Source organism: Rhinatrema bivittatum, chromosome 1, assembly GCF_901001135.1.
Source record: "Rhinatrema bivittatum chromosome 1, aRhiBiv1.1, whole genome shotgun sequence".
NCBI classification, from domain to species: Eukaryota; Metazoa; Chordata; class Amphibia; order Gymnophiona; family Rhinatrematidae; genus Rhinatrema; species Rhinatrema bivittatum.
Window position 1 is genome coordinate 245,419,854 of NC_042615.1, and position 26,565 is coordinate 245,446,418.

Below are 26,565 nucleotides of genomic sequence, written 5' to 3' on the forward strand. Positions count from 1 at the left end.
CCTGTCTTATCAATGTTTTGCATTTAACTAGCCAATGCTTATACTTTTTCCTATTTTCTTCAATAGAGTTCACGAGCTGTAAAGAGAGAGATGATAGGTAATGAAGAGCTGCAGAGTGAATGCCTTTATTTATTTAAAGTCATTTATATACAAACCCTCCAGATAAAGGAGATTGGAGTGGTTTACAATTAAAAACATCTATAATATATCATTCACAAAGAAAAAACTGAAATAGTACAATGTGAAAACTCTAGATCGTAAAATAGACACAGGAAGATTTGATATCAAATGCCATCCTGAAGATCTAGATCTTTAGGGGTTTATTGATCATCTTAAATTCTCATTAATCTTAAAGACTCTGGCATAGAATTCCACAGTCTTGGGCTGGGGATGCATTTAGTACTGTCCCTTATCTCTCCTAGATGAGTACAGTAGGTGAGTAAGAGAAGCAGATAGGGAGGCAATGACATGACTTGAGAAGAGGGGTTACATGGTCATTTAGAGGCTGATATACAGCCACAGAGTGACTAGTTAAGTTAGCTGGATATAGCTATTTGGTTAGGTAAATGGGGATATTCAGTGGCACGCCCATGCTACTGAATATCCCTGGTTATCTTAAAGTTAGCCAGTTATATCGAACTGGCAAAATTTAGGAAGCCCTATGTGCTAACCAGATTTAGCCACATTAGCCACATTGATTAAGTGGTTAACCGATATTGGAGCTAGCCACATAACTTAAGAACATGCCATACTGGGTCAGACCAAGGGTCCATCAAGCCCAGCATCCTGTCTCCAACAGTAGCCAATCCAGGCCATAAGAACCTGGCACTTATGTGGCTCTGGCCTACCCCAAAATGCCTTCTGCCTTCCCCCGGAATGCCTCTGACTTATGTGCCTTAATTCTAGGTGCACAAGATGTGCACCTAGAATTAAGGTGCATATGGCACTAACTATCTCAGCCTAGATATTTAAATGGATAACTTTTTATTTTTTTCATCTAAATGGCTTTTAATTAATGACCTCTTAAATTAAATGTCATTTAAAAACATCTATATTACACCAATCATAATATCAGCTATCCTCAGCAGTTTACAAAAATAAAACACATATTACAGTAAAAATCAATGACAAACACATTAAATTATACTAAACAACAATTACATATGATAAAATACTATCCTATAATTCATGAGGTCTATATTCAAAAGCCATTTAGATAGATAACATAATAGTTATCCATCTAAATGGCTTATCTGCTATATCCAGCCTTTATCCTGTTAAGAATATAAGAAATTGCCATGGGTCAGACCAAGGATAATCAAGCCCAGCATTCTGTTTCCAATAGAGGCCAAACCAGGCCACAATAACCTGGCAAGGGTTGCGTTCGTGCCTATGTCTCGCCCTCGCTCCACCCTCTCTACCTTTGTGGCGACTCCCTTCAGCTCAGATGGACAGATGCAGCCGCGGCTTCTCTCCACCTCTTGGTCCCGGTGTCCCTGGGCTAGCTTGATGCTACAGATCCGCCGTGTTCCTGAAGATGTAAGGGTGTGCACGCAAGTGTACTCCAGACTTTGTACCAGCAAGGGCGCGAACCTCGGGGGCGTCCCTCCATACTGACATCATCCATTTTCAATTTAAAAGGTCTTTGTTTGCTAACTATAAACGAGTTAGCAAGGAACTCCAACGGGACTTGCTTCGGCAGTCCATGCTACTTGCAACTACGCTCCGAGTCAGCAAGGGGAATTCTCCACTGCTCGGCCTTTTCAAACTTACCAGGAGTACCCGCTCCTCGGGGGCTCCGCTCTCTCTATTCTTGATTTCAGATTGTTGGACGGGATCCGGTACTCACTCCTCGAGGCCCTACATTCCCAAAGACTCAGAAGACTCCTACTGCCTGGAGGCGATTGCAGACGTGAACACAGTGAACACAGTGAGCCCTATTACAGACAGGAACCGGTACTCACTCCACGAGGGCCATTGTTCCTAATTGCTAAGGCTCCCTTCAGTCTAAGATGTTATCGCAGGTACGGAGATCGTGAGTTACCACTTTGAAATGTCTGTATGCCAATGCCAGAAGTCTAAGAAGTAAGATTGGAGAGTTAGAGTGTATAGCAGCAAATGATGAGATTGACATAATTGGCATCACAGAGAATTGGTGGAAGGAGGATAACCAATGGGACAGTGCTATATCAGGGTACAAATTATATCGCAATGATAGGGAGGATCAACTTGGTGGGGGTGTGGCCCTTTATGTCCGGGAGGGTATAGAATCCAACAGGATAAAGATCATACAAGAGACTAAATGCTCAGTAGAATCTATATGGGTAGAAATCCCATGTGTGTTGGGTAAGAGTATAGTGATAGGAGTATACCACCATCCAACTGGACAAAATGGTCAGACAGATGATGAAATGCTAAGAGAAATCAGGGAAGCAAACTAATTTGGCAGTGCAATAATAATGGGGGATTTCAATTACCCCAATATTGACTGGGTAAATGTAACATCAGGACTTGCTAGAGACATAAAGTTCCTGGATGTAATAAATGATTGCTTCATTGAGCAATTGGTTCAGGAACTAACAAGAAAGGGAGCTATTTTAGATTTAATTCTTAGTGGAATGCAGGATTTGGTGAGAAAGGTAACGGTGGTGGGGCCACTTGGCAACAGTGATCATAACATGATCAAATTTAAACTAATAACTGGAAGGGGGACAATAAGTAAATCTGCAGCTCTAACACTAAACTTTCAAAAGGGAGACTGATAAAATGAGGAAAATAGTTAGAAAAAAACTGAAAGGTGCAGCTGCAAAGGTTAAAAGTGTTCAACAGGCTTGGACATTGTTTAACAATACAATCCTAGAGTCGCAGTCCATATGTATTCCACGCATTAAGAAAGGTGGAAGGAAGGCAAAATGATTACTATCATGGTTAAAAGGTGAGGGGAAAAAGGCTATTTTAGCAAAAAAAAATTGGAAGAAGGATCCATCTGAAGAAAACAGGATAAAACATAAGCATTGTCAAGGTAAGTGTAAAACATTGATAAGACAGGCGAAGAGAGAATTTGAAATGAAGTTGGCCACAGAGGCAAAAACTCATAATAGAAACTTTTTAAAATATATCCAAAGCAAGAAACCTGTGAGAGAGTTGGTTGGACCATTAGAGGACCGAGGGATTAAAGGGGCTCTTAGGAAAGATAAGGCCATTGCAGAAAGACTAAATGAATTCTTTGCCTCCGTGTTTACTAATGAGGATGTTGGGGAGATACCAGTTCCGGGGATGGTTTTCAGGGGTGATGAGTCAGACGAACGGAACAAAATCACTGCAAACCTGGAAGATGTAGTAGGCCAGATTGACAAACTAAAGAGTGGCAAATCACCTGGACCAGATGGTATGCATCCTAGGGTACTGAAGAAACTAAAAAATGAAATTTCTGATCTATTAGTTAAAATTTGTAACCTATCATTAAAATCATCCATTGTACCTGAAGACTGAAGGGTGGCCAATGTAACCCCAATATTTAAAAAAGGCTCCAGGGGTGATTCGGGTAACTATAGACCAGTGAGCCTGACTTCAGTGCCGGGAAAAATAGTGGAAACTATTCTCAAGATCAAAATCATAGAGCATACCGAAAGACATGATTTAATGGAGCACAGTCAACATGGAATTACCCAAGGGAAGTCTTGCCTAACAAAGCTGCTTCATTTTTTTGAAGGGGTTAATAAACATGTGGGTAAAGGTGAACCGGTAGATATAGTGTATTTGGATTTTCAGAAGGCGTTTGACAAAGTCCCTCATGAGAGGCTTCTACGAAAACTAAAAAGTCATGGGATAGGAGGCGATGTCCTTTCGTGGATTACAAACTGGTTAAAAGACGGGAAACAGAGAATAGGATTAAAAGGTCAATTTTCTCAGTGGAAAAGGGTAAACAGTGGAGTGGCTCAGGGATCTGTACTTGGACCAGTGCTTTTCAATATATATATAAATGATTTGGAAAGGAATACGACGAGTGAGGTTATCAAATTTGCGGATGATACAAAATTATTCAGAGTACTTAAATCACAAGCAGACTGTGATACATTACAGGAGGATCTTGCAAGACTGGAAGACTGGGCATCCAAATGGCAGATGAAATTTAATGTGGACAAGTGTTCACTCGGCCCATCTGAACCAGGTGAGGGATAGAGCACTATCGTTAGCAGGCCCGGGAATTTGGAATACGCTCCCAGGAGAATTGAGGTTAGAGCCAAACCTAAAAAAGTTTAAACGAGAGCTTAAGACCTGTTTTTTTAGCATAGCTTATTCGATTCAATCTTAAGTCACCTTAGACCGCCTGTAATGAATTTTAAGGTACCAGATTTGTAATTACTTTTAGTTCTTATATGGAAAGTTATTTTACAGTGCTGACTTTTAGTTTTTATTTGAAAAGTCATTTTAGATTGTTTCGTCTTAGTTAATTTTAATTAGGATAGGATTCTAATGTACTATCCGAAGGATTTTATGAGATGAATCTATGTCTGATTTTAGGTATGTCATAGTTTTATAGTTTTAGTTAAGAAATGCTGCTATTTTGTTATGTATTTTTTAGAAGTTTACAATGTATTTTAGGTACTAGGAAAATGTTATTTTAACCTGTTGTGAACCATTTCGATGGAACCTGAGCGACGGTATAAAAAAAATGCTAAATAAATAAATAAAGTGCAAGGTGTTGCATATAGGGAAAAATAACTCTTGCTGTAGTTACACGATGTTAGGTTCCATATTAGGAGCTACCACCCAGGAAAAAGATCTAGGTATCATAGTGGATAATACTTTAAAATCATCGGCTCAGTGTGCTGCAGCAGTCAAAAAAGCAAATAGAATGTTAGGAATTATTAGGAAGGGAATGGTTAATAGAACGGAAAATGTCATAATGCCTCTATATTGCTCCATGGTGAGACCGCACCTTGAATACTGTGTATAATTCTGGTCGCCGCATCTCAAAAAAGATATAGTTGTGATGGAGAAGGTACAGAGAAGGGCAACCAAAATGATAAAGGGGATAGAAAGGCTGAAGAAGTTAGGGCTGTTCAGCTTGGAGAAGAGACGGCTGAGGGGGGATATGATAGAAGTCTTTAAGATCATGAGAGGTCTTGAACGAGTAGATGTGACTCGGTTATTTACACTTTCAAATAATAGAAGGACTAGGGGGCATTCCATGAAGTTAGCAAGTGGCACGTTTAAGACTAATCGGAGAAAATTCATTTTCACTCAACGCACAATAAAGCTCTGGAATTTGTTGCCAGAGGATGTGGTTAGTGCAGTTAGTGTAGCTGGGTTCAAAAAAGGTTTGGATACTTTCTTGGAAAATAAGTCCATTAATGGCTATTAATCAAGTTTACTTAGGGAATAGCCACCACTATTAATTGCATCAGTAGCATGGGATCTTCTTAGTGTTTGGGTAATTGCCAGGTTCTTGTGGCCTGGTTTGGCCTCTGTTGGAAACAGGATGCTGGGCTTCATGGACCCTTGGTATGACCCAGCATGGCAATTTCTTATGTTCTTATGGTAAGAGAACATAGTAGAAATTTCAGCTTTTTAAGATTTTCCTCACTCCAAATGATGCCAAATCTTCACCAAGTTGTACTATGCTGTTTGTACATCTCATTCTTCATGCGAAACTGGCCCCTAAACCCTCTACCACCAGTAAAACCTCCTTGACCTTTCAGGTGGCCCTCCTATAGCAATATAAATACTTAAACTAGTATGAGAGCCTTATAAATAGTCTCTCTCTCTCTCTCTCTCTCTCTCTCTCGCTCACCTATATAGGTGGACAAGATCTCCAATCATTTTCCTTGCCATGGATCAAAAAATGTTGGTGAGCAATACAAGAACTCATTCACATACTCCTTTCATCAACACAAAGTGCAACATTGACAGCTCATGGGGGAATTCTGCTGCAAATATCTTAGCACTTCAAAAACACTGGTATGTATAGTACATGTTAAGATTGATTAAAAATAGCATAGCAACATTGGCTACTAGCTGATAACATTTTTGGATAGTGTTTTATTTTGTATTATGTGCAAACATTTTTATATTTTACTATACATCTTTTTTCATGTGTTAATAGTATATAATCTTCTTTTAATGTCAAATATTGTATAACTCATCTTTTTTGACTCTATGAGTTCTAAAGAGGAAATGTAAATTTTGAAATGTAATTATACAGTACATGTTCCATCACTACGGTATGTCAAACAAGAAATGTATACAATTGGGAACTTATATTTTCTTTAATGCAGTTATACTTTTCTTCTTATGCATAATCAAGTCCATATGCCCAGAAGCCTAGAAGCTAAATAACTATTTAGACATGCTATGGGTGTCATATGAAAAATTGTTTTCATTATATTGCTTCCTGAGACATTTATTAGATATGGCCTAAATACTATGTGCTTTCTGAATCTTTGGCAAAATATTTTCTACTGGCAATTTTTAGTTTGTTTAGTGGCATTTAAGACTCTAGTGCAGTTATCAATAAAGCTGTAAAAAGTAATTTAAATATTAATTGAATTTAGCATCTTTATTTTGTAAAATGTGATCATTTTCTGCTTCTTACACATATTCAGTAAAATAATGCATTGAGGGGAAAACATAAAATGTTTTAGTAATATTAGTTTACTTCAAGCATGCTTATATGAATAACAGCTAGATAAATAACTTGCATCCTTGTTTTAATTCCTCTGATAGTCATTGAACTGAGAAGTTTTATATGAATTGAGAAGCAAGAAAGGTTTGCCTGAAAATTCTTCCTTATTATGCTAACTTTACAAATTTTTGCTGTGTTTTCAGAGAACAAAGGGTACATTTTACCTTTAGCCTCATCATCATTCAATGGAAAGCAAAATATTGACTTAAAGAGGTTGAAACTAAATCTGAATGTTACGCCCATCGGTCGCAGATGGCTGCGACCACTAATGCTCACCTCTTTTTTTTTTTTTCTTCCACATTACCTCTTGCCGTTGAAGCCCAGAGCAATGATGGAGTCACAACCGTGTGTATGTACACTGAACAAGGATATTATCTCCAGGTAGTAGCCCCCATTTCCACGAGCCACATTAACAAACAAATATTGAACAAGCCTAGTAATTGGCAATACCTATAGCCTATGACCTCACCAGTATAAAAAAAAAATTATATTCACAGGGAAGCGAGGTGTAGCTGGGCAGATACTTTACTTTCAATGCATGTCCAGCGTAGCTCTCTGCTTCAACGGCAGGGGGAATGAGGAAGGGAGGATCTGTATGTGGATTGGATAGTCTGGGTGGACAGGGGCAGGGGTGTGGCCTGCTTATTGCAGCGATTACTACCCCTAATTGAGCCGGATATTCACTTGATGCAGTTCCAGCGCTGCTCTCTACATTGATAGTGGGGAGGAGGGGAAATAGAACTAGAGAGGGGAACTAGAACTAGAGAGTACTAGAAACCAAGCGTAACAAGTATGAGAGAGAGAGGAAAGGAAAACAAAAATAAATAAAATACATGGCTTGCTGGGCAGACTGGATGGGCCGTTTGGTCTTCTTCTGCCATCATTTCTATGTTTCTATGTTTCTTTCTTTGCTCCATTGTCATCCATTGGGAGAATGGCGGCCTCCACCAACCACCGCCGACCAGCCTGGCGTTCCCGGGATGGCGTGGGCGCTGCCGACCACCATCTTTTCCCAGGAATTACTTAGGCACACGGGCGCATGGGCCACTCTTGTACACGTCATCGCGGGAACCTCGGGGGCGTCCCCTCCGGATGACGTCTCCCATCTCCTGAACTTAAGCTGGCTGGCCCTTCACATTGACGAGTTAGCAAGGAGTTCCCTCTTGCTGAATTCCACTCCATCCTTGGACTTCCAGTTCTAGATTCTATGTTTGGCGTGAGACACTCTGGGTACCTGCTCCTCGGGGGCCCTACTTCTTCTCTGGATATCCACTCCTCGGAGGACCTTTCCACCTTGGACTGCTATCTGTCCCGCTCCCCAGGACTTCTCCTGGAACTACTTCCTGTGAGTAACTAATTCTATGGACTTCAACTACCAAGTCTCATTGTGGGATCTTCTACGGTGTACCCTGTGCCTCGGATCACTACCGTTTCTTTCCAGAAGGAACCACTCCGGGTAAACCCTGGCTGCAGGTCATTACCGCACCACCGCTACAGGAACCTCATTGGGGTTCCTGCACCTCGGACTACCTTCTCATTACCACCACAGAGACACATCTCTGGCGTACCCCACTCTGCGGGCCACTACTGGATCTGCATATCTGAGGTATTTCTACACTACTGCAAGACTTCCTGGCATACCCCGCACCTTGGGCCACTACCGTATCTTCACATCTGAGGTATCACACTTGGGTATACCCCTCTACTCAGAACTATACTTTACTGCTTCTCCTGCTCTGCGGGTTGTTCCTTTCTCTTCAATCAATAAAAGACTCTGTTCCACAGCTGTGTCTGACTTCGCTGAGACCGCGCCTACCGATGGTGAGGCTCACAGGGCTCATCCCTGTGGGTGGAGACCCCTCTTACCTTGGCCCAGGGGTTCACACCTTTACAAGATACAACAGATTGCTAACTCCATGGACCTGGCTCAGGCCTCAGCCATCCAGGCCATCCCTGGCCTGGCCAAATGGATCTCAGAGAAACTAAAGGTATTAGAGACTTTGGCTAATGCCATCAATTGGTTAAGCTCTCGGCTGGACTCCGCCTCGATGCCTGTCAAGCCCACCTCCACTTCACAGATGCTGCCTGTCCAGCTTTCTGTGCCTTTGCCAGCACCTACTCGTTTTACAGGTGATTTCCTGTTATGTAGGGGCTTGCTGAATTAATGCTGTATGCACTTTTCGCTGCAACCTACCTATTTTCCAGATGTAGTGTCCAAAACTACATACATCCTGTCCCTTTTGGATGGGAAAGCCCTGGCCTGGGCATCACCTCTTTGGGAGAGAATGGATCCAATACTCAAAGATTTGACAGGTTTCCTTGCCCTATTTCTTTCTATTTTTGACGACCCCCTCTCGCAAGACTGTCGCTGGATCTGCACTCCTGCATCTACAACAAGGTACCAGACCTTTAACTGAGTACGTGATTGAGTTTAAAACCCTGTCCTCGGAACTACATTTGGATCTGGGATGCCTATGTACTATATTCCTGGAAGGTCTCAATGCATGCATAAAAGACAAATTAGCTACACGTGAGCTCCCTGAGACTCAGGGGTTCCGTGCCCTCATCCAACACCGGTCACCCAGGTTACTCCCACATCTAGTATCAAGGAGGAAGAACCCATGCAAATGGGCCGCAGCCACCTATCTGCTAAAGAGAAACGTCACCGGCAAAGATTAGGCCTCTGCATGTACTGCAGTCAGCCAGGACATGCTGTGTCCTCTTGTCCTATCTGTTCGGGAAACTCTCAGACCTAGGATCCACCGGAGGACTCCTCTTAAGTCTCACTTCTCCATCTCCTTCATTGATACTTCCAGTCTCCATTAACTCGGACACCCTTGATTTCCATACTTTAGCCGTGGTGGACTCCGGTACTGGAGGGAACTTTATGCTCAAACAACTCATGAGGCACCTACAAATCCCCACCGTTCGGACACCTACATCTCTGCTATTATCATCAATTCATGGTGAGCCATTGCCTGGTGAAGTCACCTATTCCACGCAACCTATCAGACTCCGTACTGGATCTCTGCACACGGAGACCATTTCCTTCTTGGTCTTAGATAAGGAAAACACCTGGTGGTACTCGGACTGCCATGGTTACAAATGCACACACCCCAATTCGACTGGAGTACCCTGCCATTGTCTCAATGGGGTAAGTCCTGCCATGGCAAGTGCTTAGAGACTGTAACTCTTATGCCTTGCCTGACCACCACCACATCTCTTCTGGGTTTACCTCCGCAGTACTCCTTTTATCAAGACATATTCTCTAAGAAAATGGCGGACACTTGCTACCTCACAGGTCTTTTGACTGCGGCATAAATTTATTACCTAACACTGAACCCCCCAGAGGAAGGGTGTACCCACTTTCTTTGACAGAAACTAAGGCAATGCCAGATTATATTCAAGAAAACTTGGCAAAGGGTTTTACTTGACCTTCTAAGTCTCCTGCTGGAGCCGGGTTCTTTTTTGTGGGAAAGAAGGATGGATCCCTTCGCCCATGCATGGACTACTGCGGCTTAAATTAGATCACCATGAAGGACCACTACCCATTGCCATTGATCTCTTAATTCTTTGATAGGCTCCAAGGGGCCAAAATATTCACTAAATTGGACCTCAGAGGGGTGTACAACTTTGTCCGGATATGCCAGGGTGACAAATGGAAGACCGGATTTAATATCCATGATGGTCATTTTGAATATTTAGTCATGTCCTTTGGCCTTTGCAACGCCCCGGCTGTTTTTCAAAACATGATGAATGAAATCTTCAGTGACATGCTTTACAGCTGTGTAGTAGTATACCTAGACGACATATTGGTCTTCTCTCAAGATCTCCAAAGCCATCAACTAGATGTCATTAACGTTCTGCAGAGATTATGAGACAACACCTATATGCCAAACTGGAAAAATGCTCCTTTCCCCAGGAGTCTGTTCCCTTTTTAGGCTATGTGGTATCCAGCAAAGGGTTCCAGATGGATCCGCAAAAAAACAAGAATATTCGGAACTGGGCACAACCCACTGACCTCAAGGCTCTGCAAAGATTCCTAGGGTTCACTAACTACTACAGATCATTCATTCACCATTATTCTACGTTGACCATGCCTCTTACAGTCATGACTCGAAAGGGAGCCAATCCCTCTCATTGGTCTCCAGAAGCCGTGACTGCCTTTCAGGAACTTAAAGAGGCATTTCTCCAAGAGCCTTGCTTATGCCACCCAGATCTTTTACAATCCTTCATCATAGAGGTGGATGCTTCCAACGTTGGGGTTGGTGCCATCCTCAGCCAACATAATGACAACCACACCTTACATCCCTGCTCATTTTTTTTCTCGATGCTTCTCCCCTGCCGAGCGGAACTACGGGATTGGAGACAAAGAGTTATTGGCGATTAAATTGGCATTCAAGGAATTGCGTCCATTGCTCGAGATGCACAACATCAAATCACAGTTTACACCCACCACAAAAATCTCGAATACTTATGCCATGCGCAACGCCTGATCCAAAGGCAGGCCCGCTGGTCTTTATTTTTGAATCATTTCGACTTCCTCTTGTGATACCATCCCATGGACAAGAATAACCGTGCTGACACACTCTCCCATTTTTTTACCACGGAAGTTGTACCTGATATTCCACGTCACATCATTGATCCTACAAGAGTACTTCTCTCTGCTACTCACATGGTTCCAGCCGGGAAGACAGTGGTTCCCCAAACACTCAGAAAAAAGATCCTCAGAATGGCACATGACTCTCTGCTCACAGGTCATCCTGGAAAAGCCAGAACACTTTCCACTCTACAAAGATTCTACTGGTAGCCCACCATGAAGAAAGATGTTCAGACCTATGTAGAGTCTTGTCCAACGTGCGCTTGACAAAAAACACCGGTTGGTAATCCTTGGGGTCTTCTTAAGCCTCTCCCCGCGCCTAGCAAACCGTGGACACATATAGCCACGGATTTCATTGTTGACTTACCCATATCCAATGGCAAAAATACCATCTGTGTCACTGTGGACCGCTTTTCAAAGATGGCTCATTTTGTGGCATTACCTGGGTTACCTTCTGATCCTGAATTGGTGAAGCTTTTCATTCGCCATGTCTTTCGTCTTCATGGCCTGCCAAGACTCATCCTCTCTGTTTGAGCAGTCCAATTTACAGCAAAATTCTGGAGATCCCTATGCAAAAAATGTGACATCTCCCTGGATCTCACATCAGCTTACTCATCAGCATCCTCAGCTTACTCATCAGCATCCTCAGGCCAATGGCCAGACTGAATGGATGAACCGCACGCTAAAACAGTTTCTCCGGGCATACGTTAACTCCAGACAGAGTGACTGATCCAAATTAATTCCCTGGGCCAAATTTGCATTAAATTCACACTAGTCTGCTTCAAACGGATCTTCACCTTTCCAAATTGTCTACGGACATCAACCTCTACCTCCTACCACAGTACCTTTGTCGGTATCGTCCCCGCAGCACAGGCTTCAGTGCAAGAACTGCACCAACTCTGGGAGCATACCAAGCATCTCCTCCAAAAGGCTGGACAAAAGGCTAAGAGGTTTTATGATGCTCACCATCATGCAGCTTTGCAATTGCATCCCGGTGACAAGATGTGGCTCAGCACCAGTTTTATCCATTTAAAGCTGCCTTCTGCTCAATTTGCACCCAGATACATTGGGCTTTTCTCTGTACTTCGCTTCCTGCATCCAGTCACTTACACCCTTCAGTTGCCCTCTTCTCTTAGAATCCACAACACCTTCCACATCTCCCTTCTAAAACCACTCATTTTCTTGGAATTTTTGAAGAGAACACCTGAACCTGAACCTCTTACTGCAGAAGAGGACATCACTTATCAGGTTGAGGATATATTGGATGTAAGAAAATGTGGAAGGCGCTGGGAGTATCTCATTTCATGGGAAGGATTTGGTCCCAAAGAGAATAGTTGGAAACCTGCAAGCAACATCCTCAACAAGGAGTTGATCAGACAATTCCACATTTCTCATCCTAGGAAACCAAAATCTCCGGGGAGGGGCCCTAAGAAGGGGGGTACTGTTAAGCCCGTCAGTCGCAGATGGCTGTGACCACTAATGCTCACCTCTTTCTTTGCTGCATTATTATCCATTGGGAGAATGGCAGCCTCCACCAACCACCGCTAACCAGCCTGGCATTCCTGGGACAGCGTGGGCACTGCCAACCACCATCTTTTCCCAGGAATTACTTAGGCGCGCGTGCACATGGGCCACACTTGTACATGTCATGGCGGGAACCTCGGGGGCATCCCCTCCGGATGACGTCACCCATCTCCTGTACTTAAGCTGGCTGGTCCTTCATGTTGATGACTTAGCAAGGAGATCCCTCTTGCTGAATTCCGCTCCATCCTTGGACTTCTGGTTCCAGATTCTACGTTTGGCATGAGACACTCTGGGTACCTGCTCCTCAGGGGCCCTACTTCATCTAGGGTTATCTGCTCCTCAGAGGACCTTTCCACCTTGGACTGATATCTGTCCTGCTCCCCAGGACCTCTGCTGGAACTACTTCCTGTGAGTATCTAATTCTAGGGGCTTCAACTTCCAAGCCTCATTGTGGGATCCTCTATGGTGTACCCTGTGCCTCGGGCCACTACCGTTTCTTTCCAGGAGAAATCACTCCGGTATACACTGCCTGCAGTTCATTACCTCATCGGGGTTCCTGAACCTCGGACTACCTTCTCATTACCACCACAGAGACACAACTCTGGCGTACCCCGCTCCACGGGCCACTACTGGATCTGTACATCTGAGGTATTTCTACACTACTGCAAGATTTCCTGGCATACCCCACTCTGCGGGCCACTACCAGATCTTCACATCTGAGGTATCACCCTTGGGTATAGCCCTCTACTCAGAACTTTACTGCATTTCCCGCTCCATGGGTTATGCCTTTCTCTTCTATCAATAAAAGACTCTGTTCCACAGCTGTGTCTGACTTCGCTGAGACCGCGCCTACTGACGGTGAGGTTCACTGGGCTCCTCCCTATGGGCGGAGACACCTCTCACCTCGGCCCAGGGGTTCACACCTTTATAAGATATAACACTGAAGCAGAACCAAAATAGATTCATGTTATTGTTATCCAAGGTAAGCCTTGCAGAGCCGGGGTCGATGGATGGGAGAAGGTTCAGGCTTAATCAGAGCCAACACCCCATTCAATACCAAAAATCGCCTCAAAGAAAATTTTTCTGTACAACTAAAAAGGATTGCTTATTACTTAGCACAAATAATGTACCTTTATCGTGTAAAATCTGTCAATACTATTGAATAAGTACAGTACTTAATGGATCAGGTGACAACTATTCTATCAACAATCTAGTTAAATATTATACATTATAGCAGTAAACAGAATCATTCTACTTCCTTTCCTCCAAATTTCCTTTTTAGATTTGCTTCAGTTTATATAGTTTTGTTCCCACTTTGTTTTCTTCTTTAGTTTCTGTGAGATAATTTGTGCTTCACTTTATTGGAAGGGAAGGATGAAAATTAAATTGCTGAGATTTCAATGAATATTTTGGTTTTTATCAGATTCTGCAAATAAACACTTAGGGCCGGATTTTCAAAAGGTTACGCTCGCCAGGCCTATTTAAAAAAGGCCTGGCAATGCACGTAAAGCTCCGGGATGCGTGTAAGTCCTGGGGCTTTACAAAAGGGGCAGTTCGGGGTGGGATGGGACAGGACCAGAGGCCTCCGACAGAGTGGCCATTGCCGCTCTGTCGAAGGATTGCATGCCAGCAGCCTGCCGGCACGCGCAACTTGCACCTGCCCAGAGGCAAGCGCAAAAGGTAAGACAAAGGACAGGGGGTTTAGAGTAGGGCTGGGGGGGGGGGGGGAAGGTTAGGGGAAGGAGTGAGAAAGTCAAGTTAGGTGGAAGGGAATGGAGGGAGGAAGGCAGCGCAGCAGCTTGCGCGCACGAACCCGTATTTTATAACATGCGCTCACCTGCGCGATCATGTTATAACCTTATATGTGCGTTATATGTGCACGTGCAGGGAGCGCGCACACATGTAGGCTGCGCGTGCTGCTTTTAAAATCTACCCCTTATTTTCTAGTAGATGTTCCCTACCACCCACCTACTCTACTTCCTGTTTGTTATGTAGAAAACAATCCCTGATTAAGGAGGCAGGAATGTCTGGTGTGCCTTCTCATTTAGGCAACACAGTTCTGTTACCTGTCAAATAATATACATCCATTTAGTAAAAGGATGAAGGCAATCATGTCTGCAATGTCTGCTAGGCTGCTTTATTCAGAGAAAGTAAAAATGTACATTTGTTTGAAACAAGTGGGTTAAATGGCCAATTTATTTTATGCTCCACTGAAATGAATTAAGGGTCCCACCAAAAATGACAAAAGTTTGCATTTCCATTTGTTTTCATTTTCTATTGATGCCTATAGGCCAAGTTAAATTGTAGTTGCCAGCTTGTTTTTTTCTGCTCAAGTTAACTTAGCAACCAACCAGTGATGCCACAGTATCCCTGTCTAACTGGATCCAGGGCAGGAAGAAGGAGCAAAGTAGGGCCAATCAAGGTTCAGCATTTTTTAAGTAGCCTATCCTAACTGGCACTTGCATCATTAAAATATTTCAGGTATCTGAAGGTCAGTATCAAATCTACCCTGAATCTCCTCTCTTCCAGGGTATACATGTTTAGATCCTTCAGCCTCTCATCATAAGTCTTTGATTCATTATTTATTTTGGCATGGGTTAGCCACATAGCATTTCAAGGTCAGATTTGGTTCTCTGCTGATCACAAAGAGAAAGGTTGCATGTTTCTGAAGCTCTGTCTTAACTAAAGAAATATATTTGAAAAAAAGATTTTGAAAAGGAGAGAGTGAATTTTAGCAAAAGGCTTTGTTCTTCAATGATGTTCTCAATTAGTGAGATGTAGACAGACAGAGACACTGCCATTTTATTGGCTCACTTTTGTAGTGAGTTAAAGTGTCTCTCTGGTTCACTCTGCTCAGTGTAGCTCCCTACTCAGATTACAGTGAGAAGCAGCCTGAGCCTTGTCTGTTTCTTCACTTTCTCACACTGTTTGTGCACATAAAAGAGTCATCACATACACAGTGTGTGCATGTGTGTGAGAGAGAAATTTTTGTACACACTGTGAGAGTTACTGGGTTTTCCACTATTGTACTTTAGCATATTACATAGGCATAGTAAACTGGGAGAGAGTGTGTGCCACAACCAAGTGCACTAGTTCTGCTCAGTGGCGTAGCCACGGGTGGGCCTGGGTGGGCAGGTGCCCACCCAACTTAGACCCAGGCCCACCCAACTGGCACCGGAACTGCAAGGCTGTCGCGGGATCCCATCCCCACGACAGCGAACAAGAGAACCCACGCCTCGCGCGCCATCACGGCACACATGGGGAAGTGCTGCTGCGGCCGTATGGCCAACCGGTCTTCCTGTTCGGGGGGGAGTGGAAGCGCCGCGCGCAGCTTCCGCTTCCTCCCCCCAATGCAGGAAGATCTGCTGTCTCTCCTGCTGCCACCGGCCTCCTGCTATCTTCGGGCGACGGGCCGTATGGCCCGCCGATCTTCCTGCTTGGGGGGGGGGAGGAGGAGGGAGGAAGCGGACGTTGTGCGCTGCGCTTCCGCTCCCCCCCCCCGACAGGAAGCTCGGCGGGCAGTACGGCCCGACGCCTGAAGATAGCAGGAGGCCAGTGGCAGCAGGAGAGGCAGCTGATCTTCCTGCTTTGGGGGGAGGAAGCGGAAGCTGTGCACGTGCTTGAATGTGTATGTGTGGATGAGAATGGGAGTGTGTGTGGGTGAAAACTGGAGCCTGGGTGTGTATGTGGGTGAGAATGGAAGCTTGAATATGTGGGTGAATGGGAGCTCGAATAGAGAGGGTATGTGGACACATAATAAGCTTTCTGACAGTTTTACTTGTATTTGAAAAAAACAAAACAAAAAATGTAAAAAAAATAATTGAGACAGTATGTAAAACTAGGTGAGGCATAGCCCAATTTATGGCAGATGCCTAATTAGAAAATATTGGACATTTGATATAGCTGGTAAGGAATTTTTACCCCCTTTTTTAGGTTATTTATTGTAGTATCAACAAAGGATTTTTTAAATTTTTTTTAATAAGATGCAATTTGTATATAAACAGAAATCCATGACTGGAATATAGTTATATCGGGATACAATCTATTTAGGAAGGACCAGATTGGAAGGAAGGGAGGAGGCATGGCATTATATATATAAAAAAATTATATTAAAACAACATAATTGCAGGGACTACAAATAAGGAAGAGGCACTATAGGTTACTTTGGAAAGAGGGAATGGTGTAATATACAGACCTCCATTACAGACAGAAGAGATGGATAAAGTCAGATTTAATGGAGGATTTTCACAAAATTGCTATGAAAGGGTAAGTGTATTGTTAGGAGATTTCAATCTTCTGGTTGTTGATTGGGACATCCCAGCTGCAGTGTCTTCTAGAAGCAAGGAAATCTTGGATTCTGTGCAAGGAGATTTGTTCTGAACACTTGTAACAGAATCCACACAAACCTGGTGCTTTCCAGTAGGGCCCACGGAATGAAACAAACCTTATTTGTTGCGTTAATTTGAAATTAATGTATTGGGCCTAAGTCTACGCTCGATGCCAATGCCTCACCTAGGGCAAAGTCCAAGGCCCAAAGTGGGGGCCACGGTCCATGCCTGAGTGTGACCACAGGGTCTCTTACCTGATCCATAGGGGGTATCCGATGGTAAGGCTGGGCTTCATGTCCTGAAGTCTGGGCCTAGACCTGCGCCCGGGCCTAGGCCTGATGCTGCAACCCGGCCCGAAGAGCGGGTCCCGATGCCCGGACCTCAGCCTAGGCTGCAGCTGGACCTAGGCCTGACACCGCAATGCAGTCTGTAGGCCAGATCTCGATGCCGAGGCCTCAGCCTAGGCTGAAGCCCGGACTCAGGCCTGATACCATGACTCGGCCCGGAGGTCATTTCCCAATGCAGGGGCCTTGGCCCGGACCCAGGCCCAAAGCCGTGACATGACCCAGAGACAAAGTCCCAATGTCTGGGCCTCAATCTAGTTCAGAACTTGGACCCAGAACCTGGACCCAGGCCCATTGCCACGACCCAGCCAGGAGGTCAGGTCCCAATGCAGGGACTTTAGCCTGGACCCAGGCTCGGACCCAGGCTTAATTCCTGGGCCTCGGTCTCAGGTCAGGCCCTGGCTCAGAAACCATGCCTTGCACTTCTCCCTCATCATCCTCTTCTTTCTTCTGATGCCATCCATTAGGGATGTGCCAGAGTTAATTATCTCCAGCGCATTCACCCCACTGCCCAGAACAATTTTGATGTTCGGCAATTGTACAGCAATGCCTTATATCGAAATGGTACTGCCAGTGAGGTGAATGTGCTGGAGTTAATTACCTCTGGTGCAACCCCAGTGGACAGCATGAGAAGAAAGGACAATGAGAGAGCACTGTGAGTTTTGGGCTCTGGGCCTAGGCCTGACTTAAGGCCAATGCCTATGTATCAGAACCTGGCCAAGCAAGGCCCTGGCATCTGGCCTAGGTCCAGGCCTAGACCTTGGCATCAGGACCTGGCCTCCTTGCCAGGTCCAAGGTCCAAGCCTTCGCACGGTTAATGCAACTCCAACATTGCTCTCTACTTCAATGGCAAGGGGAAATGTGGAAAAGAGGAGTTGTATTCAGATAACAACCAACAAGGACTGAACTTCACAATCTGGGTAAACAAATAAGCATGGGGATAGCTTGCTTATTATGGCGGTTACTACCCTAAACCAATTAAGCCTGATACATCACTTTGAATGCATATACAGTGTTGCTCTCTGCTTCAACGGCAAGGGGAAATGTGGAAAACAGGATTTACATTCAGACAACATCCAACAAGGCATTGATCTGTGCAGTCTGGGTAAACAAGCATCGGGATAATTTGGTTGATGCGACAGTTACTACCCTTAACCATTAAGCCTTATGCTCACCTTTGATGCAATTCCAACATTACTCTCTGCATCAATGACAGGGGATGGCAGGAAATTTGAATCAAACAGTTACCAACAAGGGCCCTGAACTTGGTGGTTGATGAAACAGATATGTATGGAAAAATAAGTGTGGGAGCTTGCTGGGCAGACTAGATGTGCCGATTGGTCTTTTTCTGCCATCATTTCTATGTTTCTATGTCCAGCATCAGGCCTGGCTCTAGGCTATGGCCTAGGCCAAAGCCCAGGAATTGGGGCCTGGCCTCCTAGTTAGGGATGTGAATCGTGTCCTCGATCGTCTTAACGATCGATTTCGGCTGGGAGGGGGAGGGAATCGTATTGTTGCCGTTTGGGGGGGTAAAATATTGTGAAAAATCGTGAAAAAATCGTTAAAAATCGAAAAAATCGAAAAATCGAAAAACCGGCACATTAAAACCCCCTAAAACCCACCCCCGACCCTTTAAATTAAATCCCCCACCCTCCCGAACCCCCCCCAAATAACTTAAATAACCTGCGGGTCCAGCGGCGGTCCGGAACGGCAGCGGTCCGGAACGGGCTCCTGCTCTGAATCTTGTCGTCTTCAGCCGGCGCCATTTTCCAAAATGGCGCCGAAAAATGGCGGCGGCCATAGACGAAAAAGATTGGATGGCAGGAGGTCCTTCCGGACCCCCGCTGGACTTTTGGCAAGTCTCGTGGGGGTCAGGAGGCCCCCCACAAGCTGGCCAAAAGTTCCTGGAGGTCCAGCGGGGGTCAGGGAGCGATTTCCCGCCGCGAATCGTTTTCGTACGGAAAATGGCGCCGGCAGGAGATCGACTGCAGGAGGTCGTTCAGCGAGGCGCCGGAACCCTCGCTGAACGACCTCCTGCAGTCGATCTCCTGCCGGCGCAATTTTCCGTACGAAAACGATTCGCGGCGGGAAATCGCTCCCTGACCCCCGCTGGACCTCCAGGAACTTTTGGCCAGCTTGTGGGGGGCCTCCTGACCCCCACGAGACTTGCCAAAAGTCCAGCGGGGGTCCGGAAGGACCTCCTGCCGTCCAATCTTTTTCGTCTATGGCCACCGCCATTTTTCGGCGCCATTTTGGAAAATGGCGCCGGCTGAAGACGACAAGATTCAGAGCAGGAGCCCGTTCCGGACCGCTGCCGTTCCGGACCGCCGCTGGACCCGCAGGTTATTTAAGTTATTTGGGGGGGGGGTTCGGGAGGGTGGGGGATTTAATTTAAAGGGTCGGGGGTGGGTTTTAGGGGGTTTTAGTGTGCCGGCTCACGATTCTAACGATTTATAACGATAAATCGTTAGAATCTGTATTGTATTGTGTTCCATAACGGTTTAAGACGATATTAAAATTATCGGACGATAATTTTAATCGTCCTAAAACGATTCACATCCCTACTCCTAGTTGAGTCAAGGCATCAAGCCTGGGTCCTGGAAAAGGCCCCAGTGTCAGGCCCTGACCTCTGGGCCAGGTTGTGGCATCAGACCTGTGTCTGGGTTCCAGCCTAGGCTGAGGTTCAGATGTCAGGATCCAGCCTCTGGGTTGGGTCATGGCATTGGACTTCTGTCTGCACCGGGGCCCCGGCATCGGGAAATGACCTCTGGGCTGGGACACAGCATCAGGCCTGTGTTTGGGCTCTGACCTAGGACAAGTCCTCAGAATTGGGACCCGGCCTCTAGGCTAGGACCCATTGTTGGCCTGGGTTTGATCGAGATCTCGGGCTTGCATAGGGAGAGGGCTTGGTAGGTCATTGCAACCTCAGCCTAAACAAGGTTGAGGCTTCAGTCTGGGCCTAGGCCTCACCGTCGGATCTTCTCCAGATCGAGGAAGTAGAGGCCAGGGGTGATTCTGACACTAGCATTTTTCCAGGTGGACAGGAGCCCCCATTTTTTATTTTTGTTTATTTTTCATTATCTTTAATTGCTTGATTTGTTTTTTCTCACAAATTAAATGAATCAAGCAATCCACAAAATGAAATGTGTGGGGAAAAAAGCTCAAGAAAAGAAACCAAAAACAAAAATTAATATTTTTTCCTGCACATTCCTACTTACCAATGAGGACAGTATCTCTGATGTCGTAGTGGATGGCAATCCGGGATCCAGTGTAGTTCAATATTAGAGCAAAATAATTGATGGTTGATTCTAAGGTAAGGGTCCTAAACTTCAGGAAAATTAATGTTATTAAAATTGGGGAGTACTTCAAGAAGTATTTAGCTGACTGGGAAAATTTATGGGAAATAGGAGAGAAGTGGGCAAAACTAAAAGGAGATACTATTTGGGTAAGTAATATTTTTGTTAGGAAAGTAAATAAAGGAAAGAGGAAATAGGGGCTATTTCCAGAGAAGTAGTGGAAGGTTAAGAAGTTTAGCATTCAAAAATTACAAGAGAAGACAGGCAGCAATATATGGAAAAGCTACGAGAAGCCAGGAAAGTAGTCAGAAATGTAAAAATTCAAATGAAAGAAATAATAGTAAATACGGCAAAACAGAGGGACAAAATGTATTTTGAGATATGTTAGCGATAAAAGGAAGTTTAAAAGTGGCATTGTGAGACTCAGAGATGAAGGGGAGGAATATGTAGAGGCTGATGAGGAAAAAGCAAAATTGATTAACAAATATTTCTGTTAAGTGTTCACTGTGGAAGGGTCTGAAGCAGGACCACACAAAAATACCCCCACAAATAAGATTAGACGTGAAGTAAATATCAATTTTCAGAACAGTGAGTTTATGAGGAGCTAATTAAACTTAAAATAGATAAGGCGATGGGTCTGGATGGGATACATCTGAGGGTATTGAGGAAACTTAGAGAAATCCTGGCAGCTCAAATGGCTGACCTTTTCAGTGCTTCTTTAGAGTCCAGAGTAGGTTTGGAGGACTGGAGAGAGGCATATATGGTTCCTATACACAAACATGAAATAAGAAGGAGGCTGGGAACTAAAGTCTAATTAATCTGACCTCTCTGGTGAGCTAATTAATGTAATTGCTGCTAAAAGAGAGAACAGTACAGTTTTCAGACCATGTCGCCTCAAATTGCATGGTGGATTGCATGATCTGAGGCAGCATGGTTTTACTAGAGGTAAAGTTTGTTAGATGAATCTGATCAATTTCTTGGATTTGGTGATCAGAGAGTTGGATCCAGGGAGAGTGCTAGACATAGTGTACCTGGATTTCAGTAAGGCCTTTGACATAGATCCCCTCAGATGACTTGGTATGGAACCTAGAGTAACTGACTGAGTTAGAAACTGAATGCGTGGAAGAAGACAAAAAACAGAGGTAAATGGAATTTTCTGTGAGGAGGGGGTGATCCTGGAACTGGATCTTTATACAATTTTTGAGAGCGACATCATGGAAGGATTTTTGGGAAAGTTTTGTCTTTTTGCCAATGAGACCAAAATCTGCAAAAGGGTACATAGCAAGGAAGGTATGGATAATATGAGGAGTGATCTAGCAAAGTTCAAGGAATGATCTAGAGAGTGACAGCTATGATTTAATGCTTTAAAAAAATGCAAAGTAATGTGTTTAGGCTGCAAAAACCTAAGGAAGAGATAAAGCATTGGAAACACAATTCTTCTCAGCACCAAAGAAGAATGGGATATGGGGGTAATTGTATCTGATGATCTTAAGTTGGCCAAACAGGTGAACATAGGAACATAAAAGCATGCCATACTGGGCCATACCAAGGGTCCATCAAGCCCAACATGCTTGGCTACATAGGAACAGGAATGGAAAGTAGAAAATGGGAGCTGATATTGCCCCTGTATAGGTCCCTGGTGAGACTTCATTTGGAATACGGTGTACAATTCAGGAGACCGCAACTTCAAAAGAACATAAATGGATTGGAGTTGGTCCAGAAGGTGGCGCGAGAAAGATGGGGTGAGAACTACCGGTCGGCGGGGTGCTCAGGATTCCCGAAGCCATTGCTTAAGGCGATGGTCAATTCTCCCCGCAAAGTCTATAAGGGCATCCAAGTTCTCAGGGAGATCCTAGGCCATGAGCTCATCTTTGACCTGAGGATATAGGCCCTCCAGGAAGATGCTTCAGAGTCTATCCTCCTGCCAGCCTAGCTTGGTAGCCAGTGTATGGAACTCAATGGCATATTCCACTAACATCCTGGAGCCCTACCGGAGATGGAGTATGTTGGAACCAGCAGCAGCCAGACGTCCAGGCTCGTGAAAGACCTGTTTGAAGGTCTGTATGAAGTGCTGCAGATCCTGCAGCAATGGGTCTCCTTGTTCCCACAAGGGAGAGGCCCAGGCCAAGGCCTTCCCATCCAGCAGGGAGAGGATAAAAGTAGTGTTGCCACTGTGGTTTGGAGAATTGAACTGGCTGGAGGGACAAATGCATAAAGCATTGGTTGAGGAAACCCCAACATTGCTTTTGATCTCCAGCATACCGAAGAGGACCCAGAAGACAGAGTGTCATTGTCACTGCTGGAGGTGTGGGTGGATCCTGAGTAGTGGGACCAGTGGAACTAGCAGGGGTAGTAGCGTCCAAATGATCCGCATGGTGTTCTACAGTGCCAGCCAGCATCTCGAGCCATTGTTGCTGCTGCTGCTGCTGTAACTTTTGGGTTAGGCCTGGGATGGCCTGCAGACCAGGAAGATCCGCCGGGTCCATGGCCTCAGCAAACTGTTGGTTGGCGGACCCATGAGTTGAGATGAGGTTTATACCACCTACAGGAGGGAACATCCTGAAGGTCCACATTGTCGGGAGGCAGGTATGCGGAGACCCAATAGGACCTTCACAAATACCAGCTCTTGTTTCTCGCAGATTGAGCCCTTAGTTAACGGAGCCGGCTGGACTTGCAAGGGAATCCAGGTGGAGGCCAGAGGTTGGGACAGGCAGCAGGCAAAAAGAACTGAGGAACAGGCAGGAGGTCGAGGCAGGCAACAGCTAAGGTGAAATCCAAGAATGTACCAAGGTCAGAACCAGAGAAGCAGTCACAGGGTTGGAGGATAGGATCAGGAACCAGGAGGATGGAGCAGGAGCTGGAACACGGTCAGGAACTGGAAGACAGAGTCAGGAATTGGAAGATGGAGTCTGGAACTGGAAGAAGGAGTCTGGAGCTACCAGCTACTCTTGCAGAGTGGGACTTGTTGCTGAGGCAAGGGAAGGCAGCCAGGTAGGGCTTAAATAGTCCTCCAGCCTGACGTCATCAGCTAGGGCCACAGGAAGCTTTTCCGCCACTGGCCCTTTAAATCACTGGAGAGCCGCGCACATGTGCCTAGAAGGGCCAATGGGCAGGTTGGTGAGGCGGTGTCTGCAGAGGCAGCGCCTGACTAGCAGGCCTGAGGCGCATGGGAGCAGCGGTGGGATGGTGCGACCAGGGATGGGGTAGGAGCAGGCCTCTTGCTGCTAGGGGTGAGAGACGCCGGCTGCGTACCTCCGCAGCTGGCGAGCGCAACAAATGTTGTACAGACTGTGGATTGATAGCAAGTGAAAAATGATTAATGGTTTTCTTTTCATATTATTTGTTGCTGATGCTTATTCTTATATTTTTTGCTGTCTAGATGTATATTTGAAAAATGTACTAATAAAACGTTGAATGGAAAAAAAAGAAAATACCAGCTGCTGTCACAGTGCCACCACAAAAAGATGACCCACCCATGGGGTTCCCTCCCCCCCCCCCCCCCGCTGGCAGGAAGAGGACCCTGCAGTGGCTTGGGATGGCAACATGCCTGAGGGGTAGAAGAAGACCGAGTGGGTAGATTGGGTGTGAGGAAAGAGAAGGAAAGCAATAAGAAAACGAAAATGAGAATGTGTGTGTGAGTGTGTGTGTGGAGGGGGGGGGGTGGAGAGGGGATAGGACTGGAGGGGATCACTGAGTGAGGGAACTGGAGGAGAGGGGACAGGGGTGAGTGGGTGGAATGGGATGAGTATACTATCCTAAAAATATCCATTTACATACAGACAGATAACTTTAAACCTAACCGACTATGTCTCAATATAGTCTTTTAGGGTTTTAAATTATCTAGCTTTGTGTGATCAGATAACTTCCTACTTATCCAGATATCTTCAAAAGATACTGAAAAAATCTCAACCCGCCTGCTGGCCAGGACACCCCCCACCCCACCCCCCAACCCCTTGAAAAATCTAAATTAAGAGAGATCAGCATCACCAGGCCTGACTTCCATCCCTCCTCTTCAGTTCTTGCTAAATATAAATTGAAATCTCTCCTTCTCCCCCCAACACCTTCCCCCATCCCACCAGTCTCCCTCAGAAGACCCCTCCTCCCACCAAGTACCTGAACCGGGGTCCCCCTCTTTGTATGCCGGGATCGTGGTGCAATGTGACTCTGGCCACTTCTAGTATTACTCTGGTAATAAAAGTCAGACGTGTACTCTATCAGAGATAATATACATTTCCAGTGATATTGCCAGAGTAATGCTAGAAGCAGCCTGGATCGCATTGTACTGTGATCCTGGCATTCAAGCAGGGGAGTCCGATTCAGGTACAGGGTGGTTGTTGGGCTTTGGGGGGAAGGGTGGCAGATTGGGGGGAAGATATTTGGGGGGAAGATATTTGGGGGGAAGAAAGAGAGAATTTGATTTATATTTAGCGGGAAGTGGGAGGGAGACAGGATGGCTGTAGGTTTGAGCCCAGCAGCACTGGTCTCTATCATTTTTCAAGGGGTTGTTGTCCTGGTCAGCTGATAGGCTGAGTCTTTTGCAGTGGGGGGTTGGAAGGCCCTCAACAATTTTTTTTTTAAAGGCATGCTATTTACCCAAATATCTTTTGAAGATATCCGGTAAGTAGCAAGTTATCTGGCCACATAAGGATGGATAGATTTAGGTCTGCTCTGAAACAGGTATAAAGTTATCCGGCTAACTTACGGGGGGATGCATCAAGCCGCAGAAGTACTCCAATGTGCATTAAACAGCATATATGGAGCAACAGAGCACTACCGTGTTGATATCGCATGATATGATATATGCAATATTTTGCATCTCCCTACCCAGGTTCCCTCCCCTATTGTAATGACCTTCCTTGCATTTGATTTGCATGCATGGATAATGCAAATACATGCAAAGGAGGTCATTACTAGGCAATTTGATGGAAATATTTTATCATGGCCAACCAAGAAGGTAGTCAGCCACAATAAAATACCTACATCTTTTTGAAAAGTGATAAATGTGAGGCGGGAGGCCTGAGATCCTAATATGGGTTCCGAGGCTCCCACTTCACATTTAAAGAGCTGTAAAAAAATAAAATAAAATAAAGGTACACAACTAAACAGGGAATTTTTGCAGGGGTCAGGGCTGACTCCCATCTAAATCTGGAGTCACTTCAAGTGGCGGCCCCAACTCTCCCAAAGAAATAATTAGTGTAAATACAGCCATGCAGCAACATTCCAGTCCCCTCCACCCCATCCCCCCAAATAGCATTAATCAGTAGCCCCCTGGCCCCCATCTCCTCCAAAATGGTTAATTCAAATGTAGCCTCCCAACCTCCCACCCCCTAAAGTCCAACAATACCATACTCCCCAGCTCCCCTTCCCATACTTACCACCCTCCCGCACCCCCCAGGCACTTAAATGAAAGCAGCAGTTCCATGTGGCCTGAATCTGATTCCTGGACCTTGCCCCAATCCCATGGCTGGGGCAAGGCCAGGTTGGCACCATTTTGGAAAATGGCTCAGACCAGGCCAGGTGCCCTGGCCTCAATGTGGGAGCCGCTACATGAATGTACAGTTCTGGTGGGTGCAAGAGGGGAGTGAGGATGGAATGGGAAAGGGGAGATGGGCTCGGGACCCTTTCTTTTAGCTCTTGGGGGAGGGCCAGGGATATAGTATTATTGGACTTTAGGGGGTGTGGGGCTGGGATGGCCTACATTTGTATTTGTGGGAAGGGGGCTGGGGGACTACTGATCATTGCTACTATTTGAAGCGAAGAGGGGATACAACAATTTGGGGGGCAT

The 26,565-nt window shown here is 45.3% G+C and overlaps 1 long non-coding RNA gene across 1 annotated transcript in view; it reads left to right on the forward strand.

Annotated features, from left to right (window-relative positions):
- Positions 1-4,087: 4,087 nt before the first annotated feature.
- LOC115080398 overlaps positions 4,088-26,565 on the forward strand; it is a 49,369-nt gene continuing 26,891 nt past the window's right edge. Inside the window, exons 1-2 of the long non-coding RNA XR_003853559.1 lie at positions 4,088-4,171; positions 5,806-5,964. This is a non-coding gene — a long non-coding RNA (uncharacterized LOC115080398). The remainder of the gene's footprint in view (positions 4,172-5,805; positions 5,965-26,565) is intronic.